The sequence below is a fragment of the Triticum urartu genome, chromosome 6A (genome assembly GCF_056163025.1).
Source record: "Triticum urartu cultivar PI428250 chromosome 6A, HENAU_Tu73, whole genome shotgun sequence".
Classification (NCBI taxonomy): Eukaryota; Viridiplantae; Streptophyta; class Magnoliopsida; order Poales; family Poaceae; genus Triticum; species Triticum urartu.
The window spans coordinates 543,910,943-543,921,822 of record NC_141878.1 but is presented as its reverse complement, the minus strand read 5'-3'; the positions used below and the strand labels follow the sequence as shown (position 1 = coordinate 543,921,822).

The following is a 10,880-nucleotide window of genomic DNA, read 5'->3' as shown; positions in this document are numbered from 1 at the left end:
CAACGTCGCCCGCTAGTCGGTGAGCTTCACGCGGGACCACCCCTTGTCAGACTGGGGCCTCTCCGTCGGCAGCGCCAAGCGTGGGTGGATGCATTTAGCATCCATCATGGCTCACTTGCTCCGGAAGCCGTCGGCTTTCTTCCCCGTATCCGAGATCGAGTTGGCCTTGCCGGCCGTGATGAAATTGACACACCTGGAGGCGTGACCCTCCTTGGCACGGAGGAAGAAGAAGTGGCGTAGAAGGGCCATGGACAGCATCACGCCGAGGTACGCCTTGCAGTAGTAGGCGAAGATCGACAAAAGAAGGATGGAGTTGGGATGAAGATGAAACGCCTACAGCCCGTAGTGATCAAGGACCTCGTAAAAGAAGTCAAAGAAGGGGGGAACCAGCTCAGCGGCGATGCTGCTCGTGAAGAAGGGGTAGAAGGTGCTTCCCTCGGGCTTAGGCATGTCAGAGCCGGCCCGGAGTCCAATCTTCCCCTTCTCGTTGCTTTCCCCCGCCGTCAGCAAGCGTGTGGCGGCGAGATTCTTCTGCGAAACGTTGGGCGTGTCGAGAGCTGGCTCGTACCAAGCCGGCGACGAGGCAGGCTTGACACTCTAGGGCGCCATTGGTCGCGGGTGCGGGAAGGATAGGAGTAGATCTGGAGATTTCGGAGGCAGGGTGCAAGAAAGGGGATGTGAGCAAGTGAAGGCAAAAGTTGTCCAGCCCAACCTTTTGACAGTCGGGCAGTTGCCGAGGCAGCGTGGGGAAGCGGAGACGCCCACGTCCAATCAACCACCACATGTCGACCAAGGCCGCAGGCTATTGGGGCCCGCGACGCTCCATGCTTGACCTTTGGCTTCGCCTCGAAGCCAAGCCCGAGCGCGCCTTGCGCCCGGGGGCTACTGTCGGTGTTCTGGGAACGGGGGTCTCCAGACTTGCCTGCCTACGGCCCACGGGGTGGCTCTGCGAGCGGGCTCGTACGACCCATCTTCACCAGCAAGGACTCAAGACCCTCGCGAGGCGGACGAGACAAGACCTCCTCAGGAGCGGCCTCACCAGGCTGGCTCACGAGGGGCGGAGAGTTCAAGGCCAGGTGAACCTCGCGAGGTTCTAGTGACGTGAGCCATGACGACCAAGGCCAGGCGGGCGCCAGCGTGCACAGTGTCCTTGTTTCCTCTTTGGTGCTAAGGAAGCAGGCGCAGAAGCGGAGTACCGAGGCGTCAAGCAAAGGTTTCCATATCAGTGCAACGAGACCAAGACAAAAAGGATGGCAAGACGGAGGTCACCGTGGAGCCCAAGACGGCGTCACCCCCAGAGCCTTTTGCAGGCGAAGACTGCTTTTGTTAGGATAAGCTGTACTCGCTGTCCCCTTTCGAATTGGCCGTTGTTGGCTCCCTTCCCACTCAATATTTCGGGAGGGGACCAGGGCCTCTACAAATAGGACTAGCCACCTCCGTAGTGGGGGGGTCGATCGATCGGTCGGACCAAGAGAGACCAGGACAACCACAAGTTCACCAAGCATAAGAACACGTCTCCTTAGGAGGCTATTCTTCCCCTTGTACTATTCATCCTCAGACCAAGAGGCAATCCACCACACCACACTGGAGTAGGGTACTCCCTCCGATCCTTTTTACTCTGCACATTGGATTTGCCGAAAGTCAAACTTTGCTAAGTTTGACCAAATTTATATTAGAAATTATTAGGATCTATAATATCTAATAAATATAATATGAAAATATATTCCAAGATGAATCTAATGATATTGGTGTTGTTATGTGAATGTCTATAATTTTTTATATAAATTTGGTCAAAGTTGAATGAGATTAACTTCAGACAAACCTAATATGCAGAGTAAAAAGGACCGGAGGGAGTATTACACCACAACGGTGGCTGATACGTCGCCAACGTATCTATAATTTTTGATTGCTCCATGCTATGTTATCTACTGTTTTGGGCAATATTGGGCTTTATTATCCACTTTTATATTATTTTTGGGACTAACCTATTAACCGGAGGCCCAGCCCAGAATTGCTGTTTTTTTGCTTATTTCAGTGTTTCGAAGAAAAGGAATATCAAACGGAGTCGAAACAGAACGAAATCAACTTGAGAAGTTATTTTTGGAAGGAAAGCTACCGGATGGACTTGGACCCCACGTCAGGAGCCAAGGGAGGTGCTCACGAGGGTAGGCCCCCCTAGGGAGCGCCCCCTACCTCGTGGGGCCCCCGAAGCTCCACCGACGTACTTCCTGCACCCATATATACTCACGTACCCTAAAACTTCCAGAACAGACAATAGATCGGGAGTTCCGCTGCCAGAAGCCTCCGTAGCCACCGAAAACCAATATAGACCCGTTCCGGCACCCTGCCGGAGGGGGGAATCCCTCTCCGGTGGCCATCTTCATCATCCCGGTGCTCTCCATGACGAGGAGGGAGTAGTTCTCCCTCGGGGCTGAGGGTATGTACCAGTAGCTATGTGTTTGATCTCTCTCTCTCTCTCGTGTTCTTGAGATGATACGATCTTGATGTATCGCGAGCTTTGCTATTATATTTGGATCCTATGATGTTTCTTCCCTCCCCTCTACTCTCTTGTAATGAATTGAGTTTCCCCTTTGAAGTTATCTTATCGGATTGAGTCTTTAAAGATTTGAGAACACTTGATGTATGTCTTGCCGTGCGTATCTGTGGTGACAATGGGATACCACGTGATTCACTTGATGTATGTTTTGGTGATCAACTTGCGGGTTCCTCCCATGAACCTATGCATAGCGGTTGGCACACGTTTTCGTCGTGATTCTTTGGTAGAAACTTTGGGGCACTCTTTGAGGTTCTATGTGTTGGTTGAATGAATCTGAGATTGTGTGATGTATATCGTATAATCATACCCACGGATACTTGAGGTGAAATTGGAGTATCTAGGTGACATTAGGGTTTTGATTGATTTGTGTCTTAAGGTGTTATTCTAGTACGAACTCTAGGGCTGTTTGTGACACTTATAGGAATAGCCCAACGGATTGATTGGAAAGAATAACTTTGAGGTGGTTTCGTACCCTACCATAATCTCTTCGTTCGTTCTCCGCTATTAGTGACTTTGGAGTGACTCTTTGTTACATGTTGAGGGATAGTTATGTGATCCAATTATGTTAGTATTGTTGAGGGAACTTGCACTAGTGAAAGTATGAACCCTAGGCCTTATTTCCTATCATTGCAATACCGTTTACGCTCACTTTTATCATTAGTTACCTTGCTGTTTTTATAATTTCAGATTACAAATTCTCATATCTGTCATCCATATACCACTTGTATCACCATCTCTTCGCCGAACTAGTGCACCTATACAATTTACCATTGTATTGGGTGTGTTGGGGACACAAGAGACTCTTTGCTATTTGGTTGCAGGGAGAGACCATCTTCATCCTACGCCTCCTACGGATTGATAAACCTTAGTTCATCCACTTGAGGGAAATTTTCTACTATCCTACAAACCTCTGCACTTGGAGGCCCAACAATGTCTACAAGAAGAAGGTTGTATAGTAGACATCAAGCTCTTTTCTGGCGCCGTTGCCGGGGAGGTTAGCGCTCGAAGGTATATCTTTAGATCTTGCAATAGAGTCTTTTAGTTTCTTGTTTTATCACTATTTTAGTTTATAAAAGAAAACTATAAAAAATGGAATTGAGTTTGTCTCATACGCTTCACCTTTTTAATATCTTTCGTGAGTATGATGGAAAGGATAATTGTGCTCAAGTGCTAGAAGAAGAAATCTATAAAATGTTTGGCACTAAATATTTGAATGATGAGCATGATTGCAATATTGTTAGTATGAATTCCTTGAATATCCATTATGCTAATGATATGCAAAGCCACAAGCTTGGGGAAGCTATGTTTGATGAAGATGATATTTTTTGTCCCCCAAGTTTTGTTGAGCAAATTTATTATGATGAAAGCATGCCTCCTATCTATGATGATTATTGTGATGACACATATGCTTTAAAGAATAATTATAACAATGAAACTTGCCATCTTGATTTCAATTTTCAATCCTATGATAGTTACTTTGTTGAGTTTGCTCCCACTATTATTCATGAGAAGAATTTTGCTTATGTGGAGAGTAGTAAATTTTCCATGTTTGTAGATCATGAAAAGAATGCTTTAGGTGCTGGTTATATTGTTGAATTCATTCATGATGCTACTGAAAATTATTATGAGGGAGGAATATATGCTTGTAGGAATTGCAATAATATCAAGTTTCCTCTCTATGTGCTTAAATTTTTGAAGTTTTGCTTGCTTTACCTTCCTATGCAAGTTGATTCTTGTTCCCATAAGTTGTTTGCTCACAAAATCCCTATGCATAGGATGTATGTTAGACTTAAATGTGCTAGTCATATTCTTCATGAAGCTCTCTTTATGTTACAATTCTTATCCTTTATGTGAGCATCATTGAAATCATCATGCCTAGCTAGGGGCGTTAAACGATAGCGCTTGTTGGGAGGCAACCCAATTTTATTTTTGTTCCTTGATTTTTGTTCCTGTTTAGTAATAAATAATTCATATAGCCTCTGTTTAGATGTGGTTTTATGCTTTTAAGTAGTGTTTGTGCCAAGTAGAACCTTTGGGAAGACTTGGGGAAAGTCTTGTTGATCATGCTGTAAAAAACAGAAACTTTAGCTCTCACGAGAATTGCTGCCATATTTATTTGGAAAGTGATATTTAGTTAATTCTTTTTGCATATGATTAATAGATAAATTCCTCAGGTCCAGCAATTTATTTGAGAATTTTATGAGTTCCAGAAGTATACGTTTGATCCAGATTACTACAGACTGTTCTGTTTTTGACAGATTCTGTTTTTCATGTGTTGTTTACTTATTTTGATGAATCTATGGCTAGTAAAATAATTTATAAACCATAGAGAAGTTGGAATACAGTAGTTTTAACACCAATATAAATAAATAATGAGTTCATTACATTACCTTGAAGTGGTGATTTATTTTCTTATACTAACGGAGCTTACGAGTTTTCTGTTAAGTTTTGTGTTGTGAAGTTTTCAAGTTTTGGGTAAGGATTCAATGGAATATGGAATAAGGAGTGGCAAGAGCCTAATCTTGTGGATGCCCAAGGAACCCCAAGGTAATATTCAAGGATAGCCAAGAGCCTAAGCTTGGGGATGCCCCGGAAGGCATCCCCTCTTTCGTCTTCGTTCATCGGTAACTTTACTCGGAGCTATATTTTTATTCGCCACATGATATGTGTTTTGCTTGGAGCGTCAATTTATTTTGTTAATATTTGCTTGCTGTTATTTATAACAATGTTTTGCATCTTTTATTCTAATAAAAGTGGCATTGATAGTCTTTACTATGCCTATGTTACAAGTCCACATGTTGCTGTTTGAAAACAGAAAGTTTACCGCTGTTGCAATAATTCCCTAGAAAATTCAGAATGTGATAAAATGTTGAAACCTGTTGCATATTAAGCTCTGATAAATTTAATAAAGTGGTAATTTTCTTTCATAATTTTTGGAGCTAGGGAAGTATGGATGTTGCTGCATTCTTTACAGACTGTCCTGTTTAGGCAGATTGCTGTTATGTTTGCATTGTTTGCATATGTTTGCTTCTTTAATGATTCTATTTGAGGATAGGACTATTAAATATGCAGAGGCATTTAGTATGCAATGTTGAATAATAATTTTAGTGATTTTCTACAGTAGAGTATGATAAGGTTTTTGCAATGGTTTATACTAACTTATCTCACGGGTCCTTGTTGAGTTTTGTGTGGATGAAGCTTTTGAGATTTAGGGAGACCGTGATATGAGAGGAATTAAGGAGACACAAAAGCTCAAGCTTGGGGATGACCAAGGCATCCCAAGATAATATTTCAAGAAGACTCAAGCATCTAAGCTTGTGGATGCCCCAGTTGGCATCCCACCTTTCTTCTTCAACAACTATCGGTTAGTTTCGGTTGATCCTAAGTTTTTGCTTCTTCACATGATGTTTGCCATTCTTAGAATGTAATTTTACTTTTCTTTGCTTGCTGTTTGAATAAAATACCAAGATCTGAAATTCTTAAATGTTAGAGAGTCTTCACATAGTTGCATAATTATTCAACTACTCATTGATCTTCACTTATATCTTCCGGAGTAGTTTGTTGTTGCTCTAGTGCATCACTTATATCTTTTTAGAGCATGGTGGTGGTATTATAGAAATAGATGAACTCTCATGCTTCACTTATATCATTTTGAGAGTCTTAAATAGCATGGTAATTTTCTTAAATAATCATAACATGCTAGGCATCCAAGAATAGTAAAAACTTCCATATAGAGTATTGAATACTAAGAGAAGTTTGATGCTTGATGATTGTTTTGAGATATGGAGATAATAATATCAAAGTCGTGCTAGTTGAGTAGTTGTGAATTTGAGAAATGCGTGTGTTGAAGTCTGCAAGTCCCATAGCATGCACGTACGGTTAACGTTGTGTAACAAATTTGAAACATGAGGTGTTATTTGATTGTCTTCCTTATGAGTGGCAGTCGGGGACGAGCGATGGTCTTTTCCTACCAATCTATCCCCCTAGGAGCATGCGCGTAGTACCGAGGTTTTTGATGACTTGTAGATTTTTGCAATAAGTATGTGAGTTCTTTATGACTAATGTTGAGTCCATGGATTATACGCACTCTCACCCTTCCATCCTTGCTAGCCTCTTCAGTACCGTGCACTGCCCTTTCTCACATTGAGAGTTGGCGCAAACTTCGCCGGTGCATCCAAACTCCGTGATATGATACGCTCTTTCACACATAAACCTCCTTATATCTTCCTCAAAACAGCCACCATACCTACCTGTTATGGCATTTCCATAGCCATTCCGAGATATATTGCCATGCAACTTTCCATCATTCCGTTCATCATGACACATTCATCATTGTCATATTGCTTGGCATGATCATGTAGTTGACATAGTATTTGTGGCAAAGCCACCATTCATAATTATTTCATACATGTCACTCTTGATTCATTGCATATCCCGGTACACCGCCGGAGGCATTCATATAGAGCCATCTTTGTTCTAGTATCGAGTTGTAATCATTGAGTTGTAAATAAATAGAAGTGTGATGATCATCATTATTAGAGCATTGTCCCAAGCGAGGAATAAAAAAAGAGAAAGTCCATAAAAAAAGAGAAGGCCCCCCAAAAAAGAGAAAGGCCATAAAAAAAGGAAAGGCCCCAAAAAAATTGAGAGAAAAAGAGAGAAGGGACAATGTTACTATCCTTTACCACACTTGTGCTTCAAAGTAGCACCATGATCTTCATAGTAGAGAGCCTCTCATGTTATCACTTTCATATACTAGTGGAAATTTTTCATTATAGAACTTGTCTTGTATATTCCAACAATGGGCCTCCTCAAGTGCCCTAGGTCTTCGTGAGCAAGCAAGTTAGATGCACACCCACTAGTTTCTTTTGTTGAGCTTTCATACATTTATAGCTCTAGTGCATCCTTTGCATGGCAATCCCTACTCCTTGCATTAACATCAATCGGTGGGCATCTCCATAGCCCATTGCTTAGCCTCATTGATGTGAGACTTTCTCCTTTTTTGTCTTCTCCACATAACCCCCCTCATTATTCTATTCCACCCATAGTGCTATATCCATGGCTCGCGCTCATGTATTGCGTGGAAGTTTATAGGTTTGAGATTACTAAAATATGAAACAATTGCTTGGCTTGTCATCGGGGTTGTGCATGATGAGAGCATTCTTGTGTGACAAAAATGGAGCAAGACTAAACTATATTATTTTGTAGGGATGAACTTTCTTTGGCCATGTTATTTTGAGAAGACATAATTGCTTAGTTAGTATGCTTGAAGTATTATCATTTTTATGTCAATATGAACTTTTGTCTTGAATCTTTTGGATCTGAATATTCATACCACAATTAAGAAGAATTACATTAAAATTATGCGAAGTAGCACTCGGCATAAAAATTCAGTTTTTATCATTTACCTACTCGAGGACGAGCAGGAATTAAGCATGGGGATGCTGATATGTCTCCAACGTATCTATAATTTTTGGTTGCTCCATGCTATGTTATCTACTGTTTTGGGCAATATTGGGATTTATTATCCACTTTTATATTATTTTTGGGACTAACCTATTAACCGGAGGCCCAGCCCAGAATTGATGTTTTTTGCCTATTTCAGTGTTTCAAAGAAAAGGAATATCAAACGGAGTCGAAACGGAACGAAATCAACTCGAGAAGTTATTTTTGGAAGGAAAGCTACCGGATGGACTTGGACCCCATGTCAGGAGCCAAGGGAGGTGCTTGTCGTGGTTCTAAGTCTGACAGTAATGTAGGGGGGTAGGTATGGAGAGGCAAGATCTTAGCTATGGAGAGGTTGTAAGCACACGAGGTTTACGAGTTCAGGCCCTTCTCGGAGGAAGTAATAGCCCTATGTCTCAGAGCCCGGAGGCGGTCGACTGGATTATGCGTGTATGAATTACAGGGGTGCAAACCCTTTACACTGAGGAGGGGGTGGCTTATATAGAGTTCGCCGGACCCCTCCGGCCCTCAGTTGTGCAGGGTTTTAAATACATTAAGGTGAGGCGTTACTGATAACGCCTCTAATAAAGTGCTATGATGACCATGAAAGCTACTTAATAACCAACCGTTAGCGTGCGGAGTGCCTTTAGGTCTCCGGGCCGTCGAGTGATTGGACCTTGGTCGAGTGATTGCTTCCTGGTCGAGTGTCTTCGAGTCTGTCGAGAGGAACACCTCCAAGTCGATTGACAGGTGATTTCGTCTTGAGATTTCCTTGGGTAGGGCAGCTGGGACAGGTCCATGACCCTACCCTAGGTACATAGCTTCATCATTAGCCCCCGAATGGATCGAGGTTTGAGTGGGGAAGGAGTTGAGCACTTCTCCGACTCATTTTTCATGCCATGAGCATATCTTGTTTCGGATCAATGAACCTGAGTGATGACAGCAACTTCCTTTTCAGTCGCCTTGATCCATTCTTAGTTTTTATCGAGTGAGTTTCTTTACTTGAGAGGCTCCGAGTGACGGCGTGGAGGAGATCTTCGGTCTGACAAGTTGTTCTGCTGCCCGCAGATTTCGCGGGATCCAAATTTTGGGAAGCGCGCGGGACGGGGGAGGCCGCAGTAATCGGATGGGATAGGGCGGAGCCGCCTCGATCCCCGCGCCGCCTTTTTCACCACGTATCACGTGCGCGATTGTTACGGGATTTGATAGGACCGCCCGGACCTACCAGTCAGCCACTCGGAAGCGGCCTCATATAAGGCGTTGGACCGGGGTCTCTTGCACAGTGCGTTCCCATTCTCTCTTCCCCTCTTCAGGCTCCTTCGTCGTGCTCGCTCTCGTCCCAGCTCCACCACTCCGTACGCGTCTAGCCGGCGATGATGGGGAAGGAGAAGACGGCGGCTCTGGAGCGGGCGAAGAGGACGACGACAAAGGCGAAGGGGAAGGCGACCAGTCGGGGTGGATCTTGGCCTGCCGAAGGGCTGGATCCAGGGCGACTGGATCCGCTCGAAGATCACCCAAGAAGACCTCGACGACCTAGCCGAAGGAGGGCTGATCCCCCATGAATCGGCGCGACTTCCGGGGAAGGAATCCGAGCCGCAACCTCGGGAGGGTGAGCGCGTTCTCCTCGCCACCCACGTCGACCGTGGATTTTCCTTGCCTCCTCACCCTTTCGTTCGGGGATTTCTGAATTTCTTTGGGGCACAACTCCACCACTTCACTCCCAACAGAATCGTTTATCTCGCTGCTTTCGTGTCTTTGTGCGAGAACTTCCTGGGTTGTCGGCCTCACTGGGGTCTTTTCAAGCACATTTTCACTTGTCGCTCTCAGACGGTGAAAAAGGCCAATCCGAGTGACGAGAGAACTCAAGTGATTCAGATGTGTGGGGGTCTTGGTGTTCAGATGAGAGGGAAAAGTTCCTTTCCGGCCATGATTCTTCCCGACTCGGTTCGCGGATGGCAGTCGACCTGGTTTTACTGTAAAGACCAGTCGACACCAGGGCAGTCGACTGGCCTCCCTCCTTTTACCATGGACCGAGTGAGGAAACCCTCCTCTCTGAAGGTGCTCCCGGAGGAGAAGGCGCAGGTGAGGGTGCTGGTCGAGCGAGTGGTCCAGCTTATCCATGACGGGGTCACCGGTATGGATCTCTTGGAGATTTTCCTTTAGCGGCGCATCCAACCTCTTCAAGCCCGAGACCATCCGATGTGGATGTATTCGGGTCTTGACGACTCCACTCGGATTCACCCGGAGGAGGTCGATGACGACACACTGGAGAAGTGGCTGTCGGGCATGACCGGAAACAAGGACAACCCCAGGGGAGCCAGGAGAGTTCCTCCATTCGACCAGTCCCATGTACCAGGGAAGGTCTGATTCCGAGTTTTGATCGTAATCTGAATTCACTCGTGCAGCTGTCTATACGGCGTCGACTGAATTTATTCTTCCTGCTTTCTTTCAGGCCCTTATCAAAATGTCTTCAATGCCCAACGGAGAGCAAGAGCAAGATCTGGAAGGAGAGGCGAGCGGTGGTGACAGTGGCGAATGGACTTCTGACGGTGAAGGGGACGAAGAGAGCGATGACTCAAGTGACGAAGAAGAAGTCGAGTTGCCTCCATGCAGGGAGAGGCGATCCAAGCTTGACCAAGAACGACCGAGCGCCTGTGAAAAGGCGACTGCTTAGGCTGGTCAGTCTTCAAAGCGTCCTCGGACCTCTTCACCAATCCCGACCGAAAAAGCATCAAAGCATCCCAAAGTTGCAAAGCCGAAGCCTCGAAAGGCATTGCCGAAGATTAAGATTGACATCCCCGTCGCTTCTACGTGAGTGTCTCCCTTTGTATTCACTCGACGCCCCATGATGTTTGTTTTTTCTTGATTTAACCAGACG

General features: G+C 44.8%; 1 pseudogene; it reads left to right on the top strand.

The window, feature by feature from the left end:
- Positions 1 to 318: 318 nt before the first annotated feature.
- LOC147966187 (uncharacterized) lies at positions 319 to 10,429 on the top strand (annotated as a pseudogene).
- The last annotated feature ends 451 nt before the right edge of the window (positions 10,430 to 10,880 follow it).